The following is a 15,086-nucleotide window of genomic DNA, read 5'->3' as shown; positions in this document are numbered from 1 at the left end:
TTATATTTCTACACATATAAGCCTGCATTCCTTTATTTTAATAAAATTTCTATTGAATACACAAATTGCTTCTCAAGAAGGGGTCTGATCAATAATATCTCTACATTTTAATTTTGCAAACAACATGTGAATTTAGAGATGAGGTTTTTTCCTGTTAAGACTCATATAGAGACACAAAATATTATCTAACTCAAATTAAAATAGATAAAAAACTTTTCCCTACCCATATTAAAGATTAAGAAAGTTAAATTCTCCTTATATTTATTAAAATGCCCTAATGTGATGGATTGGAATTATATGTAAGCTTAAGTTAGTCATAGGATCATTACACCACTCAGTATCTTCATGGTAAGCACTTCACAAACTCTTAGGGTTCTCTTGAGACCTAAACATATTATAAATCGGATATTTATTACAATTCCTGACAAGTGGTATCTGCAAATGAAAGCAATAACAAATGCAATTGTATATTTTTATTTGTGTGCTGTTGACTTTAGCAATAGACCTTGAATTTGATTTGGACCTAACTTTTCAACTAGCTGGTAAGTTTTGTTGCAAGTTTCAAAACATCCAATTTTGTAATATACTTAAAGGATAAAGCTGACTTCCATAAAACTTAAGTTCTTTCACTAAAATCTACAACTTCATCTCCTAGAAGACTTACAACCAAATTCACATACTTGCCATATAGTTAAAATTAAGGCAGAATAGATATAAGACATAAGAATAGGATATCATTAGTGATCACAGTGGGATCATTTCATGTCAACAGAAGTAAAATCATGATTTAAAAAAAAAACAGTACAGGGTAAAATGCAAAGTGATTCTATAACTTTGGAGAGAGTCAGGGAAGCAACTCAGAAAATACTCTGGTCTCCACATCTGGGTAGGTAGCTTTGAGGGCACTCACTGTGGGTGACTAGTCCTATCACGGTGGCCACCAAGAAAACCAGTGCCATGCTGGCCAGTCTCAGAGCTGTCCGATGTCATCTTGGACACTCAGGGTAATCTGTAATGATGAAATATTTTTCTATAACATTAAAACATTTAAAATATACAAATATACTTGTAAATGTGTCCCAACAATAGGAAATCCTGAGAGTATACACTGTCTTAAGACAAGAAAGGAACCTATAATCTGTTAAATGGTGAGACAGGTGTGTATGGCAACTCATATCTGTAAATCCAGGAAGTTCAGACAGGAACATTACCCATTGCCATGTGTTCATGGCTAGCCTAGGATAGCAGAGTGAGACTGTCTCAAGCAAACAAGCTACAACAAAGAAGTCCCCACCCAAGATAACCTGAGATGAATATAGACTTCATTATCTTGAAAAATTGGACTTATTGCACCTAAGAGATCAACATTCTTTGTTTACCTTTATTAAATAATCTTCTTGTGTTGGCAATTCCATTCTAAAATCACATATCACAAAGTAACATTGTTTATCTTTCATTAGAACAATGACAGACTTACTCAGATAATATCATAAGGAAAAACTGAGTCCCAGGAAGGAACACACAATAATGCAAAAATAATTCAGTGAATGTAAAACAAAACAAAAACAATTGTCTGAGGATGTTCATGAGCAAAACTAATTTTAATCGTCTTCTCAAAACAAAATACCTTTATATTGATTCATTAAACAAAACTCACTCAGGTGTTAATCATTATAATTGTACATTTTACTTTAGTAAATGTAAGACTCCCTTAATCTTTACCTCGGGAAAAATCTAACTTATTATACTCACCCTAAGTATATTTATGAATATATTTTATGTGCCAAGAATTAGGCTGCTACACAGTTACAGGAATAGATGAGTACACACTCTAGCAGGTAGGTAAATAGATGTAAATAGATCATGACAAAATAGCTAACAACATTCTTAAGACTATCCTAGTTTAACTCAAGTTGCTAACATTGAACGTAGAGCTAAAATTACCCACTAACTTTCCAGACATCTAACCAGTTGTCAAGTACAAGATTCTAGATTCCTGCCTTTGTATGTCCACTTGTGTTGGCAGTGATAGGAACGCTTTCTCGGCTTCTTTACAGTGGCTCCTTCACCGTGCCACATCTCTCCAACTATCCCATAAATAGAATAATTCATTTTTGAAGGAAACAGAGACATCATCTAGCCAAAAACACGCACCTAAAGTTGTAGCGGTGAAACACAGCCTATCACTGTAAAACCACAAAGGATATGGTTGGAGAAGTAAAGGGGAATTCATGCTTTAAACCACAAATTTTCTTTTATCATAAATTTTAGAGTTGCAGAACATTGTTAAAAGCTCTCGTGTAGCCAATACTCAGTTTTTCTATTATTATCTTATTTTCTTTCCTTGTGTAAAAAATAGAAAGGAAAAGCAGACATGCCATTATTATGATAAATTTGGCAGAAATAATGGCTCAATTGGGGTAATTATCCTAATTAATCTCTTGTTTCGATTTCACCTGTTCCCTGCATTTGATGACTGCCCCACCCCCCACACACACTGCATTTATTCCTCATTTCTCTTTGGGATGTTCTTGGATCCTCTCTCATTTGACTATTTTTGAAAGTTTTGGAAAATTCTGATAGTGTATTTCATAGAACATTCCCAATTTTATTTATTTGCTTATTTTTGGAAACTAAATACATTTTAATAGAAAACAAAATACAAAATAACTCTTTTCAGAAAACAGAAATCCTGTCCACACCATCAGAACTTCCTCTGTCCTTAGAGCATGGTTTGACGCTTGTGAGTGTGCACTCATGATTCGCTCCGGTTCACTGAACTGGTGCTGCAGTGAGGGCGGAAGCAGATCAGAGGGAGAAAGACACCAGAAAGTCACACCCCAGAATAAGCAGTCATCATATCCCGTGACTTACTCAAAATTACTCTTTATCATAATTTTGTTCATGGTGCTAGGGGTGGAACCTTGGACACCCGACTCAAGGGCCGAGGCCCACCCTCTGCCCACCACAGCATCTCTCCAGGGGAGGAGGACTGACAGGAGTGCAGGCAATAAAGAATCTTTCTTTCCCACCATGTTCGGCTAAGCACATTATACGGTGCCCCTTTTCCTGATACACTGGGCTACCAAAGTATGAATTCCCTGAACCTCAAAATTCCAAGTATCACAGCCAGTGCCAGGAGTCAAACCTGCAGATACAAGCAGAGACACCTCTGCCAGTGCTAGGTTTCCTCTTCTCAATAATAATAATTATTATTAATTATAGTAATAATAAAAAGTCCTGGTTCTATCAGTGTGGGAAAGAAAGACTGCTAGATCATCCCTTCTTTTCCTAGTTCCTGTCCCCGTTTTCCTCGAGAAGCCACAGGAGACACTGTCTACAGCTGCTACAGGGGAGTTCTGCAACTGTTCCAGTGACCCCACTGGGGAGAGACAGATGCTAAAGCAAGGTGCCTGCACACAGCCAGGAGGCCTCAAGCCTGAGCATCCAGCTCTCAACTGGAGTCTTGTGCACTAGGGCTGTGTTGGTTAAGTGTGTGGTAGGTGAGGGTTCTTTTGAAATCACTGATTCAGTTTTAGCAAGTCCTGGACTGTGACCAGTCCCAGCCCCACCCAGTCTGCTGACTGAATAAAAACTTAATGTTCTTGATTCTCTTGTGTGATTCCAGTCACCAGGAGGAGGTTGCAGGCCACGAACTGTACACTCAGGGCGTTGCTCATCTGTCTAGTGTACACGCCCACAAGCTCACCCGAAGAGCCATCAGCAGGTGTGTTGCAGGACGTGCTTCTGATGTCCCAGACACGCACAGAGTTGTCCATGAGGCAGAGGCAACCAGACCACTGTCTGGGCTAAAGGCCAGACTGGTGATACTGTCTGTGTGGCCTCTCAGTTCTTTAAAAAGTGTCCCAGAGGCCAAGTCTCACAGCTTTAACCGCTGGTCCTCACCAGCGGACGCCAAGTACTTACCGTTGGGAGAGAATGGAAAGGGCGAGCACGGGACCTCGGTGCCCTGTGAAGAGCCGCACTGAGTTGCCCTGCTGGGCACTCCACAGCCGGACAGTTTTGTCAGTGGAACTGTAGCCAAGTAGTTTGAGTTGGGGTGGAATTTGACACAGTCCACGTCAGCCAGGTGTCCTGTGTATATCCTCAGCGGGTACGTCCGATCAAAGGACCAGAGCCAGGCGGTACGGTCATGGAACCCACCGGCAATATACAGGCTGTAGGGGCTGATGTCCACGTCCCACACAGGGTAGGCATGTCCCTGATAGAGCACAGTGTTGGTGAAGCTCCCCAGGTCCCAGTACCTGATGGACATATCTTCAGAACAAGAGAGCAGCCCCGAGTTGTCTGCGAGGAACCGTGTGCTGTATACTGGGCCACAGTGTCCACGCAGGATCTTCATCTCTGTGCCTGTATTGTCTTCCTCATTTTCCTCCTCCTCCAAAGTGTCACAGGCTAGACGGATACGAGATGTGTCCACAAGGTGGGGCTCTGATTTCAGATTTTTGGACAGCAAGCTCCAGAGCTTTATGCAGAAATTGTCAAATCCAGCAGCCAGAAGTTTGCTATCAGAGGAGATCACTGCAGTATTCAGCAGCTGCTCTGTGTTATAGAAGGCATAGAAGCAGATGGTGGTGAGGGAAGGAGGTCCATCCTTGACTCGCTTGATTCTTTCCTGCAAGGCTTCCAGGGCAGCCTCATTCTGCAGAATAGGGTTGGGCACATCTGGTGGTTCCAGGCTGCTGCTCTCACTGCGCGAGGAGCCACCACTGGCATACAGCTGGTAGTCTGTCCTCTTGGCAGGCTGCACGTCCAGGTGAATGTGTACGGAAAGCACCTTGCACGGGGCAGTGTTGTTATCGCTTTGGAGGTAGCGGATAAGGCAGTTGTAGCTATCTTCCTGGAGACGGACCACGTACTTATTGTCCAGGAATGCGCGAAGTTGGAAGTTTGACAGAATGTCCTGGATGGTCTGTGTGGTTTGCAGTTGCTCAATAATGTCCTTCTGGCTTGCATTTTGTAGGAACATTCCATGGAAGAGGCTATAGAAGCTTTCCATTGTGCTTTTGGGGCCACTCTGGACCAGGTTGAGGTGGAGGTAGACAAAAAGGGGGTAGAGGAGAGGCATAACTTCATGACTGCTAGGAGTCAGAATCTCTAGACGCCGGAGTCAGAGCGCCTGCGGGGTCGGCGGGGCGGCGATTCCCGGGTGCAGGCGCGAGCCCTGCGGGCCACTTCCGCCGAGCGCCCCCGTGAGCTCGCGGTCGTCTAGGCGCGAGGGCGCCCGGCTGGGCCGTGGGGTCTCCGGGAGCGTGCGGCCGGGGCCGCCACGTGCGGGGTCGCTCGGGCCCCCGCGCGTGCGCGCGCCCGCCCCCACGTTCCCAATTTTAAATAGTCAGAATTTTTCTCACGATTGCGCTTAGGTTACATAGTTTTGGCCGAAAGACCAAAATGGCATATTGTCATTCTCACCATATCCTCTAGAGGGAGCCAATCATCAGTATAACTTTTGCTATATCTATTAACTAGATAGCATTTGCCAGGTGTGTTAACCGAAAGTTCCTCTGCCTGCCCTGTTGGAAGAAATTATAAAAAGAACGACTATAAACATTCACCTTACGGCTTTCAAAAGGCTCAGCTTTTAAAATGAGAAGGGTGATTCCAGAATCATACCCCAGACTGTCTATCTTTATACAAAACTGTTAACCATCTTTCCAAGCGGCTGTTCCTTTCTCTACTGCTAGTGTGAATGATGAGCATTATGTCAGCATTCTCCTAGGCATCTGCTGACATCTCAGGGATGGTTTTATTTACATTTCCCCACCGACAGATGATGCAGGACATGTTTATGCGCTAATTGTCATCCTACACATCTTCGGTGGATCTATTTGGACTGTAGGCTCAGATCTTACTTGGGCTCTGTCTTTCCCTATCATGCAGTATTCAGCGTTCTTCGAATATTTGAACACACATCGTCTGTATTTTGCAATTTGTACTTCCAGTTTGCAGAATGTTTTCAATATCTTTAAACTGTCTTATACAGCAGTTTTTTTCTTATTTATGAATTGAACTTTAGGCATTGCATATAAAATTTTATAAATTTTGTACCAAATCAAATTTATATAAATCAACTGTATTAGCATCTGAGAGTTTTGCAATTCTTTGCTTTTATATTTAGTTCTTTGTTTAAAAATTAATTTTTGCTTAAAGTGAAGAAATTTAAAAGTTCGTTTAATTTTTATACATTGAGATCTAATTTTATCTAGCACTACTTATCACACAGATGTCTGTCTGTGTGTGTTTGTTTGTGTGTGCAGGCACAGGAGAATGGTTATCATGTCCTATTAGCTATTGATAGGTCTTGTGTTTTACTAAAAGAAAAAAACAAACAAACATAAAAGAATCAGTTGTATTGATGTGGCTTTATAGGTGGATGCATATTCTGTCCTTTTTATTTATGCATCTGTTTATCCTTTTTGGTTCTTGTTTTATTTTGTTACTTGAAACATGATCTCATGTAAACCAAATTAGCTTCGAACTATGTATATAAGCAATGTTTACCTTGAACAAGATCTGATTCTCTTGCCTATACCATTCAATGACAGGTATGCATGTTTGTTCTGTAGATTGTTATTTGAATATTCTAGATTAGAACCTCAAAATTTTTCTTTATGAATTCTCAAACTCTTTCATTCTTCATCAAAATTGTGGAAATTATTCTAGCTATTTCTTTATATTTAAAATCATATTTTTACAATCCAATTTCAAAATGATTTGAATGGGTTTATTTGAGATTGTATAAATAAAATGGAAGAAATTTGACATTTTAACAAGAGTGAATCTATCCATCCTCAATTATAGAATATTTCTGCACTTATTTAACAATTTGATTTCTTTTGAACATTGTAGTTATCCACATATAGATCCTATATAATTGTATCTAAAATTTTTAATGTTTTGGTGCTATTGTAAATTGCACTTCTAAATGTTAAATTTTAATTACTCATTGTTAATATCCAGGAAACAATTAACTTCTTAATGTTAACCTTCAACTCTATATATTTAGAGTCCTCCCTTCTACTTTTGGGATTTTTTTATGCTGGTTTTACAGGTGATCTACATGAACAGTCATGATATCTGCTACAAAAAGCTACTTTCTAAATATTGATCGAATAAAAGAATAAATAAGTTAATATTCCCTTCCTTCTGACAATCTCGCCATTAAAAACATATTTTTTTTGGTTAATTATTTTCCAGTATGTATACCTTTTGCTTTGTTCTTATATGAGGGTAGGGCTTCTCTTTCTTCATGAAGAGCTGTGACTTTCAGTCTAGTGTGAAAATATTTTTGCCCCAGCAGAGGAAAAAATGCATAGATGCAAAATTGTGAACCAGAAAGAAGACCTTGTGATATACATCTGTAATCCCAGGGTGAGAGACTGGGAGAAGAATGTGCTTGGTTCACCAGAGTGATCTACATAGCAATACCTTGTCTCAAAAAAACGAACAAATTTTAAGTAGAAAGTGCACAGAACAATTGCTCTGTGCTCCAAATTCTAAACACATATGACCTTGTTAGCCAAAAGCCTTGCTCAGATTTCTAAACTGTTTTCTACATCAAAGAAAAGCAAAGATTGGTGGGACAACCGCAGTCAGTTCCTTGTCAGCAGGATCAATGACAATGGCATATCTTAGACACACTGTGAAGCCTGTGGTTTATCTAGACTTTTACCATCTATTTCCTGTGCCTTTATAATTCATTTGAAATTTTGCATAAGCTTTAATCGTTCAGAGTAGCATGCACAGAAGTACACATACTTGAGAAGCTGAACAGCAACAGAAGAGTTACATGGAAGAGAAGGTGGGGATTCAATGGTATTCTTCACCAGCATCTCCACTAGGAGAGACTACTTGTCAAGAGATTGGAGCAGGTTCAGAAGCATAGAACAGCATAGAGCAACCTAGAGAATAAAAATAACAATGAGCTTAAATGCAGTGATGAACAACGAGTGTGTGCACATGATGTCTAGTGCAAGTTGTTTACACAAATGTGGTGCACATACATACAGGTCAGCAAAGCATATTGGACCTTGAGAAACTGGAGGTACAGATGGTCCTGAGCCCTCATGTGAGTGCTGAGAATCGAAAGCCAGGCCTTCTGCAAATACACACACACACACACACACACACACACACACACACACACAATATAAACAACCTCAGCCATTTTTCTATTCACTGTTAATAATTCTGATTGACCTTAAGAAAAATAAAGATATAATCTTCTGGGAAAATCCCAATTGTAAATCAAAGCAAGTATTTCTAGAAGGTTACAGAATGGAGGCCCTTCTCAGAAAACCAAATGTGGTCTGTGAAATGGAAGATAGTATCTCTTTCTTACATATTACATGATCTTTAGAGATAGCACTCAACCGAAGGGCTCTCCAGGGCTTGGACTATGCACCTGACCACACAGACAGTGTCTTTCATTTTATTGTGTTGATGAAAATGTCACACAATGGAAAATAAGCTATGGCTTTCTAGAATAAAAATAAAAATCCTGTCTTTTTATATACAGACTATCTTAACTTCAGAAGTAAGAATCTATTAACATGACATTTTGAATTGGTGACATTGGTATGCTGTAGAATGTGGCGATGCATTTTGAACCAAATTAAACACACAGAATTTTAAGGATTTCTGCCATCAATGAGATAAAGTACTATGACTCCTACCATTTGAGTATGCGAGGAGATAACGAGATGAGCCAGATGTATCAGCATGAAACTGAAGGCAAATCTCCATGAACTAATAGCATCTGGTCACATCACATCCACAGTCAGAAGATAAGAGAGAGTAAACACATCCTACTGGGCAATACAGAATCTCAACCCAAGGGTATCACCCTCAGAGGTGGGTCTCCTTACCTCAGTTAACATAATGAAGTAATCTCCATGAGCGATTCTAGATTCTTTCAAGTTTTCCATGAACCTAACCCTTACAGTATCTATTCCATTGTTATTGTTGTTACATCTGGACCCTAGGCTAGTGAACAGGCTTCCCTCATTCAGAGAAACTCTTCCTCCCTCAGCTTGCTGACTCATACACCAATTGTCTCCAGAAGCACCTTGATTTTACTAAGTATCTTCTAACAAAATCAAGTTTACAACCAAAATTAGACAACCTTCAGACATATATTAGCACCAAACTGTTAAAAAAAATACCAGCAAGACATAAGAAACATAAAACACATTAGCAGAAGTGAACAAAATCTTTTCAGAAATGGAGACACCCAAATGACTGGTACAGGTATAAAAAACTTGATTGTCATCATCTATGATCAAATAAAAGATGCAAAATTTAGCCAACATATGATAGCATCAAATACATACAGATCAGCAAATTTTAATACAACTGAACACTTAAATATCAGTGAGACCGTGAAGCAATAGGAACAATGGTCTATCATGAACTTGAAACAGAAAGGGATGCACAATTATTTGGAAAAGTAGTTTAATACTAGCTAAGAAAAGTCACACCAAAACCTTCTCATTCAACAAATTCTACTCTTGGGTCTTTTTTCTAGGAAACAAGTAAAATGTCAGAAGTTACATGCATAGAAATGTCCATTGTACTTCACGAAAGCTCTAAGCAGTCATAACAATAACTGACAAGTGTATCAAAATAAGAAGGCTACAAAGTTACTTTAGAAATTCATGTTAATGGTCCACTTGACCCCCTGCAGCAAGACTGTCTCACAAGCATAATACTGTGAGAAAGAACAATCACTTCATAAACAGAAAACTGATACAGATGATGAGTAGATGGATTCATGATAGCTATACAATTGATAATGATTGAAAGATGACAGATACATGCATTCATAGATATATAAATACACAGATACATATACACATGCATGCATACATAATGTATGCATACATACATAGAGACATAGATCTAATACAGGTAGAATAAGCTCTAGGGTGACTGTTTGAATGGACCCCCATAGGCTTGTGTATTTGAATACTTGGCCTGAATTTTGTGGGACTGCTTAAGAAATATTAGGGAAGTAGCCTTGTTGGAGTAGGTGTGTCACTGAGGGCAGGCTTTGAGGTTTCAAAAGCACATGTTATGTTGCTCCCAATTCTCTCTCTCTCTCTCTCTCTCTCTCTCTCTCTCTCTCTCTCTCTTCCTCTCTCTCCCTCTTACTTGTAGATCATATGTAATCTCTCAGCTACTGCCCCAGTGCCTGCATACTTACTTCCATGGCTTCCATCACAGAGATAATGGACTCACCCTCTGCAACTGTAAGCAAGCCCCCAATTAAATGTTTCTCTTTATAAGTTGCATCTCTTCAAAGTAATATAAAAGATACTGTCTGCAACCATAAACCCTCAAATAATCATTTTCTTCTTTAAATTTTCTTAGTCCTAGTGTCTTATCACACTAATAGAAGAGGAACTAAGACAGTTGCAATCCCTGTAACCCCAAACATAAGCACAGGGAGACAGGAAGATGTTAAGCTTAAAGCTAGTCTATACTAATGGGAGACAGAAAAAGAAAGAGGGGGAGAGGGAGAGGAAGAAGCAGGAGGATGAGGAGGGGCAGAAGAGGAAGAAGAAAAAAGAAGAAGGGGAAAAGGAGGAGGAGGCAGAAGAGAAGGAGGAGAAGGAGGAGGAGGAAGAAGAAGATGAAGAAGAAGATATGGTTATAGTGAAACCAGAAGGATGATAAGTTTGGGATAGATACAATGGGAACACAAATCTGTAGGACTAATAATATAAAACTATTTTTAGCAGCTCCAAAACCTGTCTTCCTTTTTTTAAAACTTGTAAATGACAATCTATACAAGTTTCTTTCACTTTTAATTATATATTTTTAATGTTAATGTTACAAACAATAGCAATAGTGGAAATATAGATGCAGATGAAAGGTGAAGATGTATCGTATGTGTCAACATAATGGAAGACTAGCATTTCATAACAAATGTGGGGTAGGGATCAACTGATCTTTATATAAAAAAATAAAATACTTGAAAAAATACCTTCATCTCTAAAGAACGTGAGCCACACTCTCAGCAAGAATGGAATCGATTGTTAAGATGGGTTGAAATTTTATGCTTAGCTCTGTGAGTTTACAGAAACCTGTCCTCCAGCCCCCTACTTCTTTAACGTTCCTGTCGATTTTCTAGTTTTAATCACTCACTTGCCCTCTCCAATATTTTCTAGTTCGCTAGTGATTTCATGTGGGATGTAAAATAATTTGAAATGTTATTTGCACAACTCTCTAAAGTCTTGACTCTTTTATCTTACATCTGAACATATACCATGCATCATATTTGAACTATATTTATCATCAAGCATGAGCATCTGTAGTCATAGATTGTAAGTTCACAATGAGCTCGAAGCCACTCAGACACAAATACCAATGCAAGATGAACAGAGAGGGGTGCAAATAGATTTTGTAATGGTCCATCAGCGAATAGCTCTATTTCTACTGTTTTAACATCACTGATGTCTTACAGAATCTTGTGGCTGCAGTGGTTCTAAAAATGGAATTTTGGAGAAGCATTATCCAGATGAGAACATGTTAAAGATGCTTCAACACTCTCTTGACGATTTTCACAGCTCCAATGTGATAAAGTCAAGACAGAGTGATTGTTACTCCATAAGTGATTTGAAAAGTGGGTTTGGCTTTTGTCTGCAGGGGTCCTTAGACTACAAGGCATCCTTGTTTCTGTGCTGAGGATTTCCATCCAGACCGGTGAGTATGTGCCATCCTGGGGGATAGTCTGGGAAGGGAGCACAGGGCCCCCCTCAACTCCTGCTGCAGGGGCTTCTTTGTTACACATGACTGTGCCTCCCCCAAGCCTGTCATATTGTATGCAAGGTCCTTGGCCCAGTAACAGTTCCGAATCTGCACTGAGACTATCCACCCAGAGGAGTGAGTGTTTGCCCGCTGGGCAGGCCGGAAGGTCCCTGCAAGGGAGTGCAGGGCACCTTCAGCTTCTTCTGCAGGGTCTTCTTTGTTCTACAAAACCCTGCCCTCCCCCTTCCTCCTTTTGCCTGTGGGGGTCCTTGGACTACTAGGAGTCCCTGTTCCTGCACTGAGGAGATCCACCCAGAGAGTCAGTCACAGCAAAGATTGAACAAAGATGCCAAAACTCTCTTGGCTGCATTTGAAGGAAGAGATGGGCAGGCACCAATGCAAGAATTCCTCCAACAATCTGAAAGGCATGACATCACCAGAACACAGGGATCGCGCAGCAGGAAGAATTGAACACCCTACTCCAGAAGAAGTCAAAGAAATTGACTTTAAACAGAACATTATGAAAATAATAGAGGTCCCGATAGAACATCCCCATTGTCTCAGTGTGTGGGTGCACCCCTCGTGGTCCTGAGTTCCTTGCTCATGCTCCGTCTCCTTCTGCTCCTGATTTGGACCTTGAGATTTCTGTCCGGTGCTCCCATGTGGGTCTCTGTCTCTGTCTCCTTTCATCGCCTGATGAAGGTTAATATTCATGAGGAAGCCTATGTGTTTGTCTTTGGATTTACCTTCTTATTTAGCTTCTCTAGGAACATGAATTATAAGCTCAATGTCCTTTATTTATGGCTAGAAACCAAATATGAGTGAGTACCTCCCATGTTCCTCTTTTTGGGTTTGGCTTACCTCACTCAGGATAGTGTTTTCAAGGCCAGCTGGCCTAGGTCTGAAAAAGCATGGGATAAATCCGGACTAGCTGAACATAGCGGACAATGAGGAATACTGAGAACTCAAGAACAATCGCAGTGGGTTTTTGATCCTACTGCACGTACTGGCTTTGGGAGAGCCCAGGCAGTTTGGATGCTCACCTTTGAGACCTGGATAGAGGTGGGCGGTCCTTGGGCTTCCCACAGGTCAGGGAATCCTGATTGCTCTTCGAGCAGATGAGGGAGGGGGACTTGATCGGGGGAAGGGGAGGGATATGGGAAGCGGTTGCGGGAAGGAGGCAGAAATCCTTAATAAATAAATAAATTAAAAAAAAAGAAAATAATAGAGGAACTTAAACAGGACGTAAAAAACTTAAAGAAATGGAGATGACAAACAAAAAGGTAGAAGAAATGAATAAATCTCTCAAAGATACCCTAGAAAAGCAAGAAAAAGCAATTAAACAGGTAATGGAAACCTTTCAAGACTTGAAAAATAAAATGGAGGTAATAAAGAAAACACAAACCGAGGGAAGGCTGGATATGGAAAATCTGGGTAAACGAACAGGAACTACAGAGACAAGTATTACCAACAGAATACAAGAGATAGAAGAAAGAATCTGAGAATCTGAGAGACTGAAGATACTATAGAGGAAATAAACTCATTGATTAAAGAACAAAAAAAATCCAACAAATTCTTAACACAAAACATCCAAGAAATCTGGGACACTGTGAAAAGACCAAACCTAAGAATAATAGGGGGAGAAGAAGGAGAAGAATTACAGCTCAAAGGCCCAGATAATATAGTCAAAAAAATTATATAAGAAAACTTTCCCAACCTAAGAAGGATATTCCTATGAAGTTTCAAAAAGCATACAGAACACCAAATAGACTGGATAAAAAAAAAGCATTCCCTTGCCATATAATAATCAAAACACAAAACATACAGAATAAAGAATGAATATTAAGAGCTGTAAGGGGAAAAGGTCAAGTAACATATATAGGGAAATTTATCAGAATTACACCTGACTTCTCAGTGGAAACCATGAAAATCAGAAAGTCTTTCCAGCAATCCCAGACTACTATACCCAGCAAAGCTTTCGTTCAACATCAATGGAGAAAAAAAGATATTCCTGGACAAAAACAGATTTAAACAATATGTACCCACAAACCCATCCTTACAGAAAATACTAGAAGGAAAATCACAAAGCAAGGAAGCCAAAAACACCCATGATAACACAAGCATCTGACAACCCTCCACTAGCACAACTCAAAGAAGGGAAACACACAAACACTACCACCAGAAAAAATAACCTGAGTTAACAATCACTGGTCATTAATATCACTTAATATCAATGGACTCAATTCACCTATAAAAAGGCACAGGTTAAGAGAATGGATACAAAAACAGGATCCAACATTCTGCTGTTTACAAGAAACACACCTCAAACTCAAAGACAGATACTATCTCAGAGAAAAGGGTTTGGAAAAGGTTTTCCAATCAAATGGACCAAATAAACAAGTGGGTGTGGCTATACTAATATCTAACAAAATTGATTTTAAACTAAAATCATCAGAAGATAAGGAGATGGACACTTTTTTTTGAGAAAAGAAAAAAAAAAACAAATTTCCTCCTCCTCCCAGCCTTCCATTTCCCTCCCCCTCCTCCCACCCTTCTCCCCCTCCCCCCACTCCTCTCCCACTCCCTCTCCAGCCCAAAGAGCAGTCAGATTTCCCTGCCCTGTGGTAAGTTCTAGGTCCTCCAACCTCCGTGCATTTCTAGGAAGGTGAACATCCAAACTGGCTAGGCGTCCACAAAGCCAGCACATTACGTAGGTTCAAAAACCCGTGCCATTGTCCTTGGGTTCTCATCAGACCTCATTGTTCGCCATGCTCAGAGAGTCCAGTTTTATCCCATGCTTTTTCCGTCAAAGTTCAGCTGGCCTTGGTGAGCTCCCAATAGATCAGCTCCACTGTCTCAGTGGGTGGGTGCTCCCCTCGTGGTCCCGACTTCTTTGCTCATGTTCTCCCTCCTTCTGCTCCTCATCGGGACCTTGGGAGCTCAGTCCAGTGCTCCAGTGTGGGTCTCTGTCTCTGTCTCCATCCATCACCAGATGAAGGTTCTATGATGATATGCAAGATATTCGTCATTATTGCTCTCGGATAGGGTCATTTCAGGTTCCCTATCCTCAGCTGCCCAAGGAACTAACTGGGGACCTCGGCTTGGGTATCTAGGAGCCACTCTAGGTTCAAGTCTCTTGCCAACCCTAAGGTGGCTCCCTTATCTAAGAACCGTGCTTCCGTGCTCCCCCATCCAACCTTCCTTCATCCCAATCCTCCCCCTTCCCCAAGCTCCCCCCATTCTCCCCCTCTCCCCCCTCTCTCCCCATCTCCCCTTACCCCCATCCCACCCCACCCCCAAGATCTCAATTTTCT

At 40.4% G+C, this 15,086-nt stretch overlaps 1 pseudogene; it reads right to left on the bottom strand.

Annotated features, from left to right (window-relative positions):
- Nucleotides 1-1,372: 1,372 nt before the first annotated feature.
- Nucleotides 1,373-7,853, bottom strand: LOC121436405 (annotated as a pseudogene).
- Between the last annotated feature and the right edge of the window lie 7,233 nt (nucleotides 7,854-15,086).

The sequence above is a fragment of the Microtus oregoni genome, unplaced genomic scaffold (assembly GCF_018167655.1).
Source record: "Microtus oregoni isolate MIOR12 unplaced genomic scaffold, Mior012 000002F_ref0000024, whole genome shotgun sequence".
NCBI lineage: Eukaryota > Metazoa > Chordata > Mammalia > Rodentia > Cricetidae > Microtus > Microtus oregoni.
This window is presented reverse-complemented; position numbering and strand designations above follow the sequence as displayed.